The 14,495-nt window shown below is 39.7% G+C and overlaps 1 protein-coding gene across 1 annotated transcript in view; it reads left to right on the plus strand.

The window, feature by feature from the left end:
• The window catches only part of PTPRC (protein tyrosine phosphatase receptor type C), a 64,076-nt gene that overhangs the window by 1,034 nt on the left and 48,547 nt on the right, over positions 1-14,495 (plus strand). The gene's annotated exons all lie outside the window — the stretch shown is intronic.

Below are 14,495 nucleotides of genomic sequence, written 5' to 3' on the forward strand. Positions count from 1 at the left end.
TATGTATATATACACCTTCCGTCAGTTTAGTTAGTTAATGTAATTTGGGATAGTTGACGGCAGACGCAAAGGCTTTTCTCTGAAGTAATGTTCACCTTGAAAGGTAGCTCAAAACATGTATTTTGAAATGGCAGGAAATGATATGCAGGGCTTAAACCTCTTTTCACATACACTGAATTTACGTATGGTTCTTTCATCATGTCACTATAGTAACTCCAGGTTTTTACTGATGTAAGCAAGAAAATGATCTGCCTTTAGTTGATAACCAGCTAAGAGCAGCATTTGAAGCCTGAGCATTAGTTCACTTGCCCTTCAAAGTCTCTGAAGAGAGGCAGCACTGAATGAATCTGGTTGGTAGCTGTTGGATATTATAAGAAAACAAGTGAACGCTGTACTGCAGAGGACAAGAACAAAATCTCTTGCTTTTCCTGTCCTTTTTCTTTTTTTTCTTTTTTTTTTTTTTTTTGTAATCTGCTGTCCTACTTTCCTTTTTACAAGTCTTTCTAAGACTTCCCACTGCTCCCTTTTCTCCAGAAAGGGCAGGTTACTGTCTGCGCTCTCAGCCACCTCCACAGTCAGTCGATGTGTTAGCTAACAGAGAGGGCTGGAAGACAGAAAGAGGGATATTTTATTTCCAGTAATAGTTTGTTGTTTTTTTTTTTCTCTGTCCACGCACAGCAGTCTAGCTGGAGCTAGTTCTTTTCTACATACTTTTGCTAAACAGAAGATGCTCAAAGAAATGACAAGTTTTAACTTCTGACTAGTACACTTAAAGCAATTAACAGTCTCAAGGTGTAGTATCAAGTACTCAGCCTCACAGGCCTTGTTTTCACAATGTTGTTTGACACAGAGATTGATTCTCCTGGCAGGGTGGCAGAATCATTATAGTTCATCTTTGCTGTGTAGATTACTCTGCCGTGTAGCTATGGGCAACTGGGCGGTCTTCTGGGGAGGAGTTTGTTAATGGAAGAGCAACATTTGGAAAAGGTGGTGTAGAGTTTGGTTTTATGGCAAGAAAAATTTTCAGACACTTGTTAGTAAGTATTAGGTGGGCTTTAGGACCTGTTTTGTTATTACTATTGCTATTGTTGTTATTCTCCAAGAGCCTACTGCACTTAGTCAATTTAAAGACCTAACAGGAGAAATTTTAAGGTTGTTCGATTTGCACCACAAGCACGGACATCCTCTAAAACATATCTAATTTCCTGTAATCACCAAGCCACTTATAAGAGCATCAACTACATTAAAACAAAAAAGGTCAGGAATATCTAGATCATGCACAAAGGCCTTTTCACTATGTAAACAGGTCAAATAAAAGGCATGTATCCCGCTGCTTATCCTGGCAAGAAATAGATGAGTAGAGGAATTTGTGGATGTGCCCATACGTACCAATATATGGAACCAATAAACACCAAACTTGGAGTTTGATCTGTCCTTGTAAACATTTCCCTGCTGAAACATCTGATTAATTCATCACTGTTTTGTGTGTTGTTTCTTAGTTCTTCATCTCTGCATAACATGGAATAGCTAGCTTTACTAAAATCTTTAGATGCCAGATGTATGCTGCTTAACATCTTCAGTGTAAGGTTGATAACATAACACCTTCTAATATTTAGGTTGACTTCCCAATCAGAAAAATAATGCTAAAGTACCTGATACAATGTATCAATGCCTGTTTATGCAAAAAAGGGGAAAAAACTCCACAAACATAAAACCGAACAAACCCCCAAACAAACGAAAATAAAAGAAAATAAAAGACTAAAAAAAAACCCCAAAGAACCAAAAACCCACCCCGAAAACAACACAATTAAAAATAATAATAATTAAACCCACAAACAACCTCCCTAAACCTCCAACACCCTGCCGACCCCCACAAAAACGAACAAAAACACCAGACCAAACAAAACCCCCAAAACAACACCAACCACAAAACAATCGAAAAAATACACACAGAAGAAAACCTTTGCTTCCTTATAGAAAAAAGAAATGTTTATAGGGCAAGCATTTTTTTTCCATTAGATCATTAATTTCAAGTTCCTTCCCCACCGCCGCGAAAGTATGAGCAATTTGACAACTTTCAAAAGCCTTCACCCACTTGTAAGTCACTTCCTTTATGTCAGGAAACTAAATAATTGCTTGATAGTTCAGGGTGCGACTTCTTTATTTTCCAAGCTAAAAGTACCAAGTTTCAGCAGGCACATGCGGTCTCCATGCCCAACAGCTGGGGAGGTTTCCACCTAGAAGTGTTGTGTTTCCTCTGCACAGGCATCCATGTCAGTACAGCTCATCCTATGGCTTTGACTTTCTGTGAAAAGCTTTTTCACAGGTTGGTCTATCCCTTTGGAAAGAGTCTGGCAGACCTAAGTTTTGAGTACTGGAACTCAGTAGTATTGGCTCATTTTGCATGTAGGGTAAAGGATGAGGGGAATTCCTCCGGCAGGAGGGGTAGGTATTAAGGTAGAAGAAAGTGAAGTGAAGGCTTGAGAGCACTGCCTCTGATATTTTCCTCGTATGGATGCCACACTGTAGGTTCTGTTCAGGTCTGTATCATACTCTTTTTTTTTTTCTTTTCTTTTCTTTTTTTTTTTTTTAATAGCGGTGCACTTAAGGCTTTCTGAAACACATACCTCAGAGTCCTGCACCCAGGGACCTCTTAATCATTTGAAACAAATTCCCTGCTTTTCACATGTTGCACAGCTCCAATACTTTACTCAAAATCAAAAGGAGACAGTTTGTGCATGCACAGGGGTGCAGGGAGTCCTGCTCACCTCCTAGGCTGGCCACGTGCAAGCCAGTTCTCAACTGGAAGCCATTCAGTTTCATGGTATTGTACCTAAGCCACCAGCAGGACACGTGTTAATTGGAGCACAGCAGCACACTAGCATAGCTACACAATTTCTGGACAAGAATTAGCTATTGATTTGGACCAAACATGTAATTTTCTTTACTCGTTCACCTAGACCCACACAAACATAACGAGCAGATGGCTGGGTTGTTGATGTGGTATATTGATTATAACTGCAGATAGGGCAAGAGACGACAGTTCTGGACTAATGGGTCTTATGGTCTTACTTAGTATGGAAAAGGCATTTGCTAGTCATTCGGTATTCGTGCACATCAGTATATTGACATACTGACAGTATTTTACAAGTATAGACCTAAAGCTGCAAAACCGCCATGCAGAGACCAGTTCTAAAGAAAATTCAGCTCTTACTGGTGTGGTATGTCGGAACCATTTCCGTTAGTTTTAGTTTTAATTTGGTCAACTTACGTTTATATATTTAGGTTCTGAAGAACAAATCAACAATGAGCGGGTTAGAAACATTGCATTTATCATGAGATAAGGCAGAAGAATTGGGGGGAGGAAACAGGGTGAAGTGACTTTTCAAAATGTTCCTACTATCAGGAATCAAGCTCTGCTTTTCTGCCTGCCGTGACCTATCTGCAGAGCTGCCTGCCTCCGTGGGAGCATGTGTGTGCATTAAACAAGTAGGCAGTCTCCACAGTGAAATTGCGAATGCATTGAATATAGTGCATAAAAATTATCCCATTTTCTTTTCCTGTGCAGCTGCATTGTGCTATATTCTGTACCATGCTGGGAGCAAGGACAGGAGAACAGCAGTCCATGAAAATGTTCTGTCCTCTGTTTACGTTCATGATCTAGTTTTAAGAGTTAATATCCGTAAGCATACATCTAGCCCACCAGGAAGGCAGACCAAATTAACCCACAATGAACTCTCTGCTGTCAGGGCTTGACTTCTCTTCGTACTCATTCAACTACCTCATTTAGAGTTGGCTCGAGTGTCTCTGCATTACCGCGTGTTTTGCAGCACAGACTTGCCCGGAGTCTGGCCACTGTCATTTCCCTGCGTTTGGGTGGCTGTTCCTCCCATGCTGCCAGCCCCGGGCATGGGGACCATGGGGGTGGCTGCAGAGGTGACACCCGAAACAGCAGAGGAACGAGAGGCATTGCAGCAAAGTGCCATGTGCTGGGCAAGGCTCGCTAGCGTGAGTTCAGCTCCTTGTGGCTGTGAGAGAACTTTGGAACCCTGGCCAGGAGGTGTGTTACAGATGTCACAGCTCAGGTAGGGCTGGCCTGGCTGGCTGCGCCTTGCTCGGGACAGACATGCCCTTTAAGCTGGCTGCTGGGGCCGTGACTGCCAGCCCTGCCTAGGACAGCGATGGTCCCTGAGCTCTACTGCTTTCTGCATCCTGTGGAAATGTCCATTGCTCACCTTGATTCATCTTTAATCGTATAGAACTAGAAGTCAAGCAGTTCGTTCTTTCAGGCAAACTCGTGAAATACAGAGCATCCGAAAGCTTTTTGACGGAATAGTTTATTCTCTTCAAAGCTCGGTTTAGACCCTGAAGCACTTCTCTGCAAAAAAGGTAGAAAGTTTTAAAGTGACAAAACTCTGTATTCCTCCTGTAAGTATCAAGATTAAAACAACAGATACAGTTGTGAAAGCTGTTTTTTTCCCCACAACTTTTCTGTCTCTCGGACTGTTGTACTGTGTGTCCCAATGTATTTCCAGGCTATCCATACACTTGCGAACACATCTTGTTCACTGGCATTTCAGTAACTGTTACAGCATTTTATCTATTTCCAGGCTCCTTTCCCTTTCAAGTAAAGCAGTTTGGGGCCTTCAGTGCCAGGATTTTAGAAACTAGCTGTGAGCACTTCACTGCCAGCTTATATTATCCGTAGTGTTGGGCAGCTGACAGGATCCACTTCTTTTCTTTTATACCATTACCTTGCAGTACCGTTCTTCCAGTTATTCCCTCTGTGTCAGGGCCTCCTCGGCTAGCCTGCTTACTTGGGTTTCTATTCTCTAGTTTCAAAGACCCCTCTTACAATCTCTCTTTTCTTCATTCACAATCCCACCACCCTGCACAAAGCTCCAGAGGTATCTTTTGTTGTGTATGAATGACTTTTTTTGTTGTTGCAAAAATGTGGACTTCCTGGAGCAATATTTTTAATTGCCTTTTGAAAGATATTATTTTCCTGACAAAAAGAGAAATAATCAAACTAGCTATCTAGCAACAAAATGAAACCACGCACTGAAGCTTTCTGTGCAACATATAAGGAAATAGCATTTTGTTAAATGAAGCATATATGTCCTATATGAGCTGAAAGATTTTACACTCAAGGAAATGTAGTACAATACGGGGCCTCAGCTGAGATTGTACAAAAATATATGGCTAGTAAAGACTTTCTGGGTAATCATATACACTGCAGAAGCTGTGAAATAAATATTTAAGATAATATTAGTCCCTGAACTGTTTCTGGATGCTTGTGAGTTAGGACGTGTAGGTGGAAACAAAGGTAAGATAAATGGCAGAGCATAGTCAAGCTTCTAGAATAAGATCTAAGAGACAGAAGTCAGCTTCAGTCTTGGCTGTCTCAGAAACTCAGGGTGTGAAGTGTCATTTCTCCAGATCTCAGTTTCATCATCTGTTAGGTTGGAGATAGTAATTTTTTACCTTGTCAAAAAATGTAGAGTCATAATTCTTTAAATATTCTGAGGGATGCTTGTTTCTTGCAACCTGTAAACTACCACAAATTCACCTGAACAAACCAGTTGTGCATTAGAGTATTTTGAATAGTGTATCTGAGCAAAGAAAATGAAAAGTATGAAACATGACTTGTGCATAAATTTCTACCTTGTTCTCAGTCCTAAAGCACAGGTGTTGTCGATGGAGAGCCGTTACTTTTGTGCTGAGTAAAAACAACCCATACTTTGCTTAACTTCAGCAAATCTGAAATTCTCTAAAACATGATCATGTCAACTGTAGTCTCCATTTTAACCAATGTTGGGCAAAATAACTGAAGTTGATCAAAAAGTCCTTGTGAGACACACGAACAGAGCTGCCATTTTTTCCCTTCTGGTGTCTGCGGATGAGATGAGGAGGTGTGCTAAACGGACCATCGCTGCAAAAGGCTTCATGTTACAAAACATCCTCCAGACTTAGGGGTAAATACAATAGCGAGCCCGTCTAGTAAATTAGATGTTTGAGGAGTCTTAGTAAATAAACATAAACCAACTATTCTAGGGAAATGCAGGCCAAGCTGTGTCAGCGTGTAATTTAAATCACATGGTTGCATAATCAAAGGAAAGGTGATCAATGTTGCAACTGCAGCACTTTAGTTAATCTTGAGATAGACCTCAGATGTCTCAAATGAATGCAGAATCATGTGCACATACACCTTAGAGAAGTCATTTGGTTGTAATGAGTTTTGGATAGAGTATCTGGAGGATTTCTTTATTCCTATCACTCCTGGAAAACTTTGAATGAAAATGAAACATATGTTTTTAAAATGATGTGTGGGGTGGTTTTATTTTTTTTTAATTTTTTTTTACTCGGTCCCTGCCGGCAGTGAGAGATTGTTGCCGTAGGTGTCTCGTAAGCAATATACGAGTTCCCTCATCTCCAAATAACGTGTGTGAATGTGCATACCAGTACCATCTATTTGTGTGTGTGTGAGTGGAAGTATAATATTTATGATACTTGAGACTGCCCAATCAGTACACAAAAATACTTGGCCTTATTTGCACTTTCCTTAGTCGTTCTGTGCTTAACTGTCCTGCCTCAGCAGAGCTGAAGACTTCTCTACATCCTTCACACACCTGCAGTCTAGTGTGTCAGTCTGAAGTACGAAACGTGGTTGAGGTCTGGGGGAAAGACGTGAAACAGCAGTAAGAAATATGTGTTAGTACAACTTAGCAGCATTTCTGATTTTCCTGTCCTAGTCTGCTAATCAAATGACTTAGAAATAAATGTTTCTGTGAGGCACCCAGTGCACTCATTCTCATTCTTAGAAAATGTTAGGAACACTAGTAGCTTAACCCAGTGTCAACTTACATACTTACATTTCATAAGGTTTACAGTGGAATGGTGCTGAATACGAGACAGGCAATTAAAGGAAATGAATGTGAGATCTGTAAAGTTATTTATTCTTGATATAACGGACCAAAGTTTTGCAATACTTACAGGTTTTCTAATACTCTGAGGTGAAGCTTTAATAAAATCCGGTAATGCGTGGCCTCCTGCATTTAGCACTTTATACTTTCCTGAAGATGGGCTAGTTTGGCCATGAGGATTTAGAAGTGATAAAGTAGACATATTTTAATATGTAGTAAGATAGTATTTATAGAGGCATACCATTTATGGAAATCTCACCTACAGATGCCTTTTGAATCAACACAGGATGTATTAATTTGTTAGAAATCATAGAATAGTTCAGGAGAAAAGGTCCCACAAAAATTCCAAGATTTGAGGATCAGATTACTCCAAAAGCTAATAAAAAAAGCGACAGCTGCATTTGTCTTCCTGCTGTGGTTAATGCTAGACTTAAGGGCCTGCAAAGACACAGTTTTGCACCACCCTGAATAAACAGACAAGTGTTTGGTGCAGTAGCTTTTGTGTTAACGTTGGGAACAGAGGCATTTACAACGTGGAAGTGATTCTGCTCCAGACATATCAACAAGTGTGTCGTCATTGCAGGAGGGTGCCTTAAATGGCAAGGGAAGGATTGCTTGCAAACCACAGCTTCTGAAAAACACTCTTCACTGAGCAATGAAGACATTTGAATAACACTGAGCATGTCAGATATGCTATTTTGGCTGCTCTTTCTGCAGCTGATGCTCTCTGTTTGTCTTTGCAACAGAATTTCTGCTCACCTAAGTCTCACCTCAGTGTTGATGTCAGTGGAAAGTCCGAAAAGACTTTCGAGTGTCTTATAGGATTTATTTTATCCTTTTGTGTGTGTTTGGTTTTGTTTTGTTTGTTTCATTTTGGGTTTGTTGTTGTGGGGGGTTTTTTTCTGTATTTTGTTGTATTTTCTTTGGCTTTATACTAGAACAGGAAAATCAGTCCACTTGTTTTTATTTTTAACCTACTAGGGCTCTTCAGATTCAAAGTTCTGCTTTCTTGTTACCTTCCCTGAGAAAGCTGTTTGGAGGAGACACTCCCAGTTTTGGCTATAAGCTCCAAAACGCTTGAGAACTGTGGGGTTTTTTTTTGTAGAAATGACCAGATTTTCAGAAGACCTCAATGTATTGGTCACTGAGACAATGTGAAAAATTGGAGTGTGCAGCTGCAAGTTAATATTTTCTGCAAGTTTTTCTGAAAGTGTGAATACGGAACACTTGGGAAGTCAGGAAGAAGCTGCTCCTGTGCATGTGTGACTGTCTGACCTGTGTGGACAGCAGGGCTAATGACCACAGTCATAATCAAACGTTCTTCTTGGGCCCAGTGCCGTATAAATGTAGGAGGAAATACGATCTTGGTCTCAAAGGGTTTACGAGCTGATCCTGGACAGCATGGATACTTCTTAAAAAGGAATGGTGTAGTGGCAAGAGGAAAGACAAGTAAGGGAAAAAGTAATGGTAGCGTATGTGCCCAGCTGAAGAGCTTGCATAATCCCTTGGCTATTTATTTCTTTTTCTCAGAAAGTGACATACAACATCTTATTTAAAGCAACATGCGACTGAATAAGTTATTGCCTGGATCCAAAACAAACTTTCCTGCATAGGGCCATGTATTACAGGTCTCACACTGTGCTCTTATAACTTCTTTATGTGACAACTGATGCACATATTCCAGGAAAATAACTCTTAATGACAAAACTACTGCCAGTGAAAACTTACAGTGCTCCAAAGCTTCTCTCTTGGTATATCGAAACAATAAAAAGTCAAGTCACATACAAAGGCACTATATTTATTTGCAATGATTATTTTCTCCAGCTGTTTAATCTTTTCATTAACATATTGCATTCTCTCACCAGCGAGTGAAATACAGCAAGCAAACAACGGAATGTGTAGACGATGTGTTACAGAGACACACATATTCACTGTCTTGTATGGGAGAGCATATAATCTCACCCCTCTGATTCTCAATTCTTGTAGCAGGCACTCTATCTGCAGATGAGCTAACGTGAACAGCATCTGGATATGAAAAAGAGGGACCACATTCAGTTCAGAAATTTTTTATGTTGCTTTTAGTGTTCTCATATCTAAGTGCTTATAAATAGTAATAACAATAATAAATTAATTTTGACCTGTAATTGACCTAACAGATTTATTTAGACTGAAAAAAAAAAAAAATCACACTATAACTCTTTTTGCTTCAAAAAAGCAAGGAGTCAAAAAATACAGAACTTATCTTCAGGGCTGCACAGGATGACGTCATGTTTCCTGAATATCAGATGGTGAACTCTGTAGACACAAGCTTTGGGAGTTGCCTAAAATTAATTCAGGTTTGACCTGGATCCATATTACTGTATAGGATATTTATTGAAATATTTATTGAAGTCTACAGAGGGGGCTTTTTTTGTGGAATCGGTTGTGATTCATTTGCTGAGTTGGAATTCAGGGTCATAAGGACTTCTGAGTTCTAGATGGCTGCAAGTTTTAGTGAAAAGATTTTGTTGTGAAATGCTAAGGGTTTGGAATGGCTATGTTTGCTGTTACAGCAGTTGGTCATGAAATACAGCTGTGAGTAGAGTCTTGGCTGAAGTTGATGTATTGATTAATAACTGTTTAATAATATTGCCTTTCTGTAAAATCTGAGCTCTTTCTGTTATGTCAGCTTGTCCGTGTGGCAGTGAGCAACCATAGGTAGCAGCAAACAGGTATGTAACTCTACATTGTTTTTAAAAATATCACTTAAAATCTTTATGATAGTCTTTGAAAACCACTTCAAGGATTGACAGAGTGATAAATCCTTTAATTTCTGGCTGATGTCAGATCTTTTCAGGGGTAGTGAATGCAATTGGCATCTTTGTAGTGAGTCTTTCTGTAGTTACAAGAATGAAATTCAGAAAGAAGTTCTGATCAGATATGAAGCCAGCTGAGGGGAGATCAGTGTTGTGGGACAGTGAGTCAGGATGTGATGGAACAGCTATTGCTACCCCAAAGCGTCAGAGAAAGGATGATGGAACTGATTTAAGAAGAGAGATTGGATGCTGGGACTGAGATGGCAGTGGGGAACAGAGCAGCTGGAAAGAAGAGGAGACAGAAAGACATATAAAACTATTAGAAAGGCAAGGCCTGAGATAGGAGCCAAAGTCCCTGAGTTTCACCACTCCTGTGCTGTCAGCAAATGTCTGCAAAACTCATTGATAAATGTCCTCTAGTGCTGTCTGACACAAAAAGAGAAAATGTCCTAATGCTGTTGGCACCCCCTAACCCCAAGGGGCGGATCTGAGCGAGGAGATACACACATCCCAGTCCTGCTGATAAAGCCTGGGGAGAGCAGCATCGTGCCCTTTCATAGAGTTTCTGAGGGGTTTTTTGAGGGTGGAGGATGTTTTTAAAAGCTAAGAAATCACGTGTACAGAGTGACACGAATTTTGCACATCTAAGTACCCAGTTTTCGGGAAGTAGCCTTGTCTCAATATCTTATGGAAATTTTTGATGTCACACACCATTTTTCCACTACAGGATCCTCCTCTCTTTGTAGAGAATGAAAATACATCCAGCGTATTATTATATCTGCGTTGCTCCATGTATAGTTCAGGCTGTGTTTACGGAATTACTGTTCAAAACTTTCTGCAGCGATAAATATTAGTTTCTTCTTAAGCTTTTTGGTGATGGTGCTCATCTTTTGTAGCTAAGTGCCACACACAGATTTTCATATTGTAATGACAAAATGATCCAAAGAGAAAATCAATCTATTGATTCAGAAAGCTTAATCTGAGACAAGCACCATACTCTTTAAAGCACCCCTTCAATTAATTTGCAGTTTGGAAATGTCACCACTTTCGCAAATTGGATTGGTACAATTAAGATAAGAACCTGTCAAACACAGACCAATTATTAATGACTGCTGTATGGAAAATCAGTATAAGTAGGTTTTGTAACATGATACAAGAATTCTGTGAAGAGCTGGAGTATAATCCTGTTACCTAAACAAGCATTTTACTACTTAGCTGTGGGGTCTCTTTAGTTTTTGTGGTCCATGGCTCACTAACTCCGTGGCTCATGCAGAGCGTTAGCTCTGCAGGCAAAAAGTGTCCTCACCACACACTCTGGAGCGTCTCTGTGCTGCACCGGAAGAACAGTCTGCGATCACAGAATGAAGGAGCTCGGCGACTGTCCATAAGTCTTAGGAAAGGAAAAGAACTAGGGCTTTGCACTGGCAACACCAGTGCACATTTGCCAGCTCTTGAATAATTACCTCTGGTCCGCAGACTATGTCTTTTGGGACAGCTTGATTTTATTATAAAATAGCCATCGGTGGGTTTGGTTTTCTTGTTGGTGGTGGTTTGTTTATTTTTGCTTTGTTTGTGGTTGTTTGTTTGTTTTTGTTAAAACACCTAGTGAGGTCCTGGTATACATTCAGTTCCTTGCAGGAGTGTAGCACCAAACCTGCCACATTCCTGCACCTCTTGACCAAGGGGAACCCATCGGCAGCTTCCTTTCCTACTTATTTCTGAGGATTACAATTGTTTCTATCGTATTTATGTCCATAAAAGTGACTTGCATTGTGTTAGTGTTACCATTATTTTGTATTGTTTTCAGTTGTTGTTATCAAAATGGACATTGCATTGTTGATATTGTTTATTTGACAAAGGGCTTAAAATGTTGTTTTATGAGGCATTCCTCTTTTTTGCAAAAAGGAGTGAAACGTATTAAAGTAGATGCCACATTTTAAGTAGATCATGTGAATGTTGATAACATTTATAACGATCTTCACTAGATCTGTGCAATATCAGGAAGTGCGGAACATGTTAAATTTCAGTTTGGATGAAGGGCAGTATAATTCCCATTTAATAGAGCACACAATTGAGATGGAAGTAGGAGGGACATCATACTGAACAATCATTGCATTGTATCTGTTTTGAGCTGTAGCCTTTATTTTTATATTCTTAATCAGCACCAACACTTGTGAGGTGGATGTTGCGAGGAAATTTAAGTGCAAAATATTGTACAGAAATATTTGATATCTTTTCTCAGGTGTAGGAGATGTTTGAGAAGAAAAAAGAAAACTGATTTGTTGCCTATTTCATGTCTTTGTAAATTAAGACATCAAGCAGGTTTTGTGTTACTGCTCTAATGCCAAGATAAGAATGAAGTAATGAAAGAAAACAGTTTAGTCTCTTTGGGTCACGTTTGGATCCCTGCAGCACAAACTGATTTCAGTCTTTCTGATAGCAGGCAGGACTAGTGCAGAGTTTAGCTCTGCCGACTAGTTAACCAGTACCCACTGACTTGCTGCTTGGTCCCTTGTCTCCTGTCACCAACTCCAAAGCCAGGGAAGAGCTGGACTGGGGGCCAGCAGTGGGAGAAGGATAAGATAACTGTGGAATCTGATAAGATTGTAATGCTGAGCACGTTTATAGTCATGGAAATAATGTCCTTCATTTTCTTAGTGATTATTTCTGATTCATTTTGAGGGAGAAGGACTAACACTCTTGAACTGATTCATCGAGATAGGTAGCATCTTTGTCTCTAGATGAGTATGGAAAATTACCTGACCTTTGATAGATATTTTGATAAAAGCAGACACACAGGCCTAGGCTGAGTTTCCAGGAAGTGTAGGCAGAATACTATCATTCTTCCACCTATAACAAAGATTAAAGGCAATTCTTGAAGGGGAGGGGGAGGAATTCTTGCTCAGAAAAGTTGCTGAGGATGTCTCTCTTCTCCAGAGAGTTAGCATGTTGTGCAAAAAGAATGCAGAGGGGAAGAAGAAATGTCTAATTAAGAAAACATCGTTCTTTTTTCCAGTCAGGAAGGCATCTCATTCATCTTAATAATGGTTAAAGCTGCACTACTGAAATTATTACAGTGCCCCTTCAGAAATTCTTACCTGGAGAAGCTTTCAAACTATGTGAGAGTTTTGCCTGAGAAAAAATAGCTTGTCTTTAAAATAAACATTAGTGAGATTTTACTAATTTTACTAATTTAAATCCGTGCCTTTGAGAAAGCGAAGAGTTATTCACTAGTTTAAATTTGAGCCAACTTCAGTGGGATTCTTTATAGTGAAGCTACAATACATCACTGTCAAGCTAGGCACACAAGGCTTGATCCCTCAACCACCATCCGGAATTCCCAAACCATTAATGGGATGGCAATTCTTTATAGCGTGTGATTTTAAGTATGTAAATAGAAAGACAATAACTCTTCCTAAATGCCGAAGGGTTTAGAATAGATTTCTGTGATCAGGAATGTACCTGAACCTTGGTTATTTGATACATGTATAAGAGGTTTTGAGTGAAACATGATGTCAGTGACCATCTTCTAGGTGAGACAAATAAATGTAATTTCCTTAAAACATCCATAGAACATTTTTCATTACAATATTACCTTGCAAAATATTTGTGTCATTAGAAGGAAAAGTATGTATTTGCAGAAATCAGGCCACCTATTTATTTTAGAAAGTGCTGCTAAACATTAAAGGAGATGCAAAAGAAAAGAGCCTTGGGACACCTGTTCGTCACAGCAAATTGTCACCTTATAGAGCTGATATAAAATTTTTCTGCTTCATAAATGGACTTCAATGCACTTTCCTAAATATCTTGCTGTTACACAGAGCTCAGAACGCTTTAGCAAAGAAAAGTCATTATTGCCAGGTTAAATGGAAACAGATCCTGAGAGCTGACTTCTAAAAGGTCACCTGGAAAGTTGTTGGACAAAAAGAAATACTCTGGAAGTTTTGCTGCATAAGAAGCCAAAGAAAGGAGGGGAAATGAAGACAAAAGACGGAGCGTTTTTGAATTAAAACTTTTAAGTTTGTGTGTGACTGCTGTTTCATAAAGGACGTCACATGTTTTGTAGCAAACTCAAGCAAAAAGTCATCTTGAACAAAGCAAAACAAGAGGAGAGTGTAACATTGATTACCGTGCAAAACAAACCCTTTATTTAATGAATCTTGTTAGTCAATCAGCACAGTGGTGGGAGAAGCTAGGTACAGAAACCCTGGGTTAACCTTCTGCATAAGGTGCTTGTCACCCTACCGAAGAACAGACACAAGAACTTAATCTGATATTCAGCAAAGACTAGCAGGAAGACATGAGGGTATTAATCCTTCTTCCTGGGAGAAGATTGCCGTCAGCTTCAAAAGAAAATTTCTGCCTACTTCAGGCAGGGGTATCACACTGAAGCACAAAAAAAGGGTTGCATGGACAGTTGGGGAAGATCAAAGGGTGGGACCTTTCAGACGTTCTGGAGCATGAGCAAGAGTAAATCAAGAGCAGAGAATTACCAATAAGGCACTAGCAATTTTGCAGCAAGAGTCAGTACATTTAGCAGCTGTGTTTAATTTTATGATCTGGAATTATTGTGGTACTGCAGGAGGCAAATGGACATGATCAAGACACTAAGAAGAGGTGTTAGTGAGGCAGATTTCTATATAGTTACAATCTCCTCTCCTTGTAAAAGAAATCCAAACCCAAATTCAAAACAGTTCAGCTGTGCTGGTGATGCAGCCTCCTAATCTGTGTCAGAGTTGCACATCTCTTTGAGTCCCGTTTCACAATCTGTGCCCAT

The sequence above is a fragment of the Caloenas nicobarica genome, chromosome Z (assembly GCF_036013445.1).
Source record: "Caloenas nicobarica isolate bCalNic1 chromosome Z, bCalNic1.hap1, whole genome shotgun sequence".
NCBI lineage: Eukaryota > Metazoa > Chordata > Aves > Columbiformes > Columbidae > Caloenas > Caloenas nicobarica.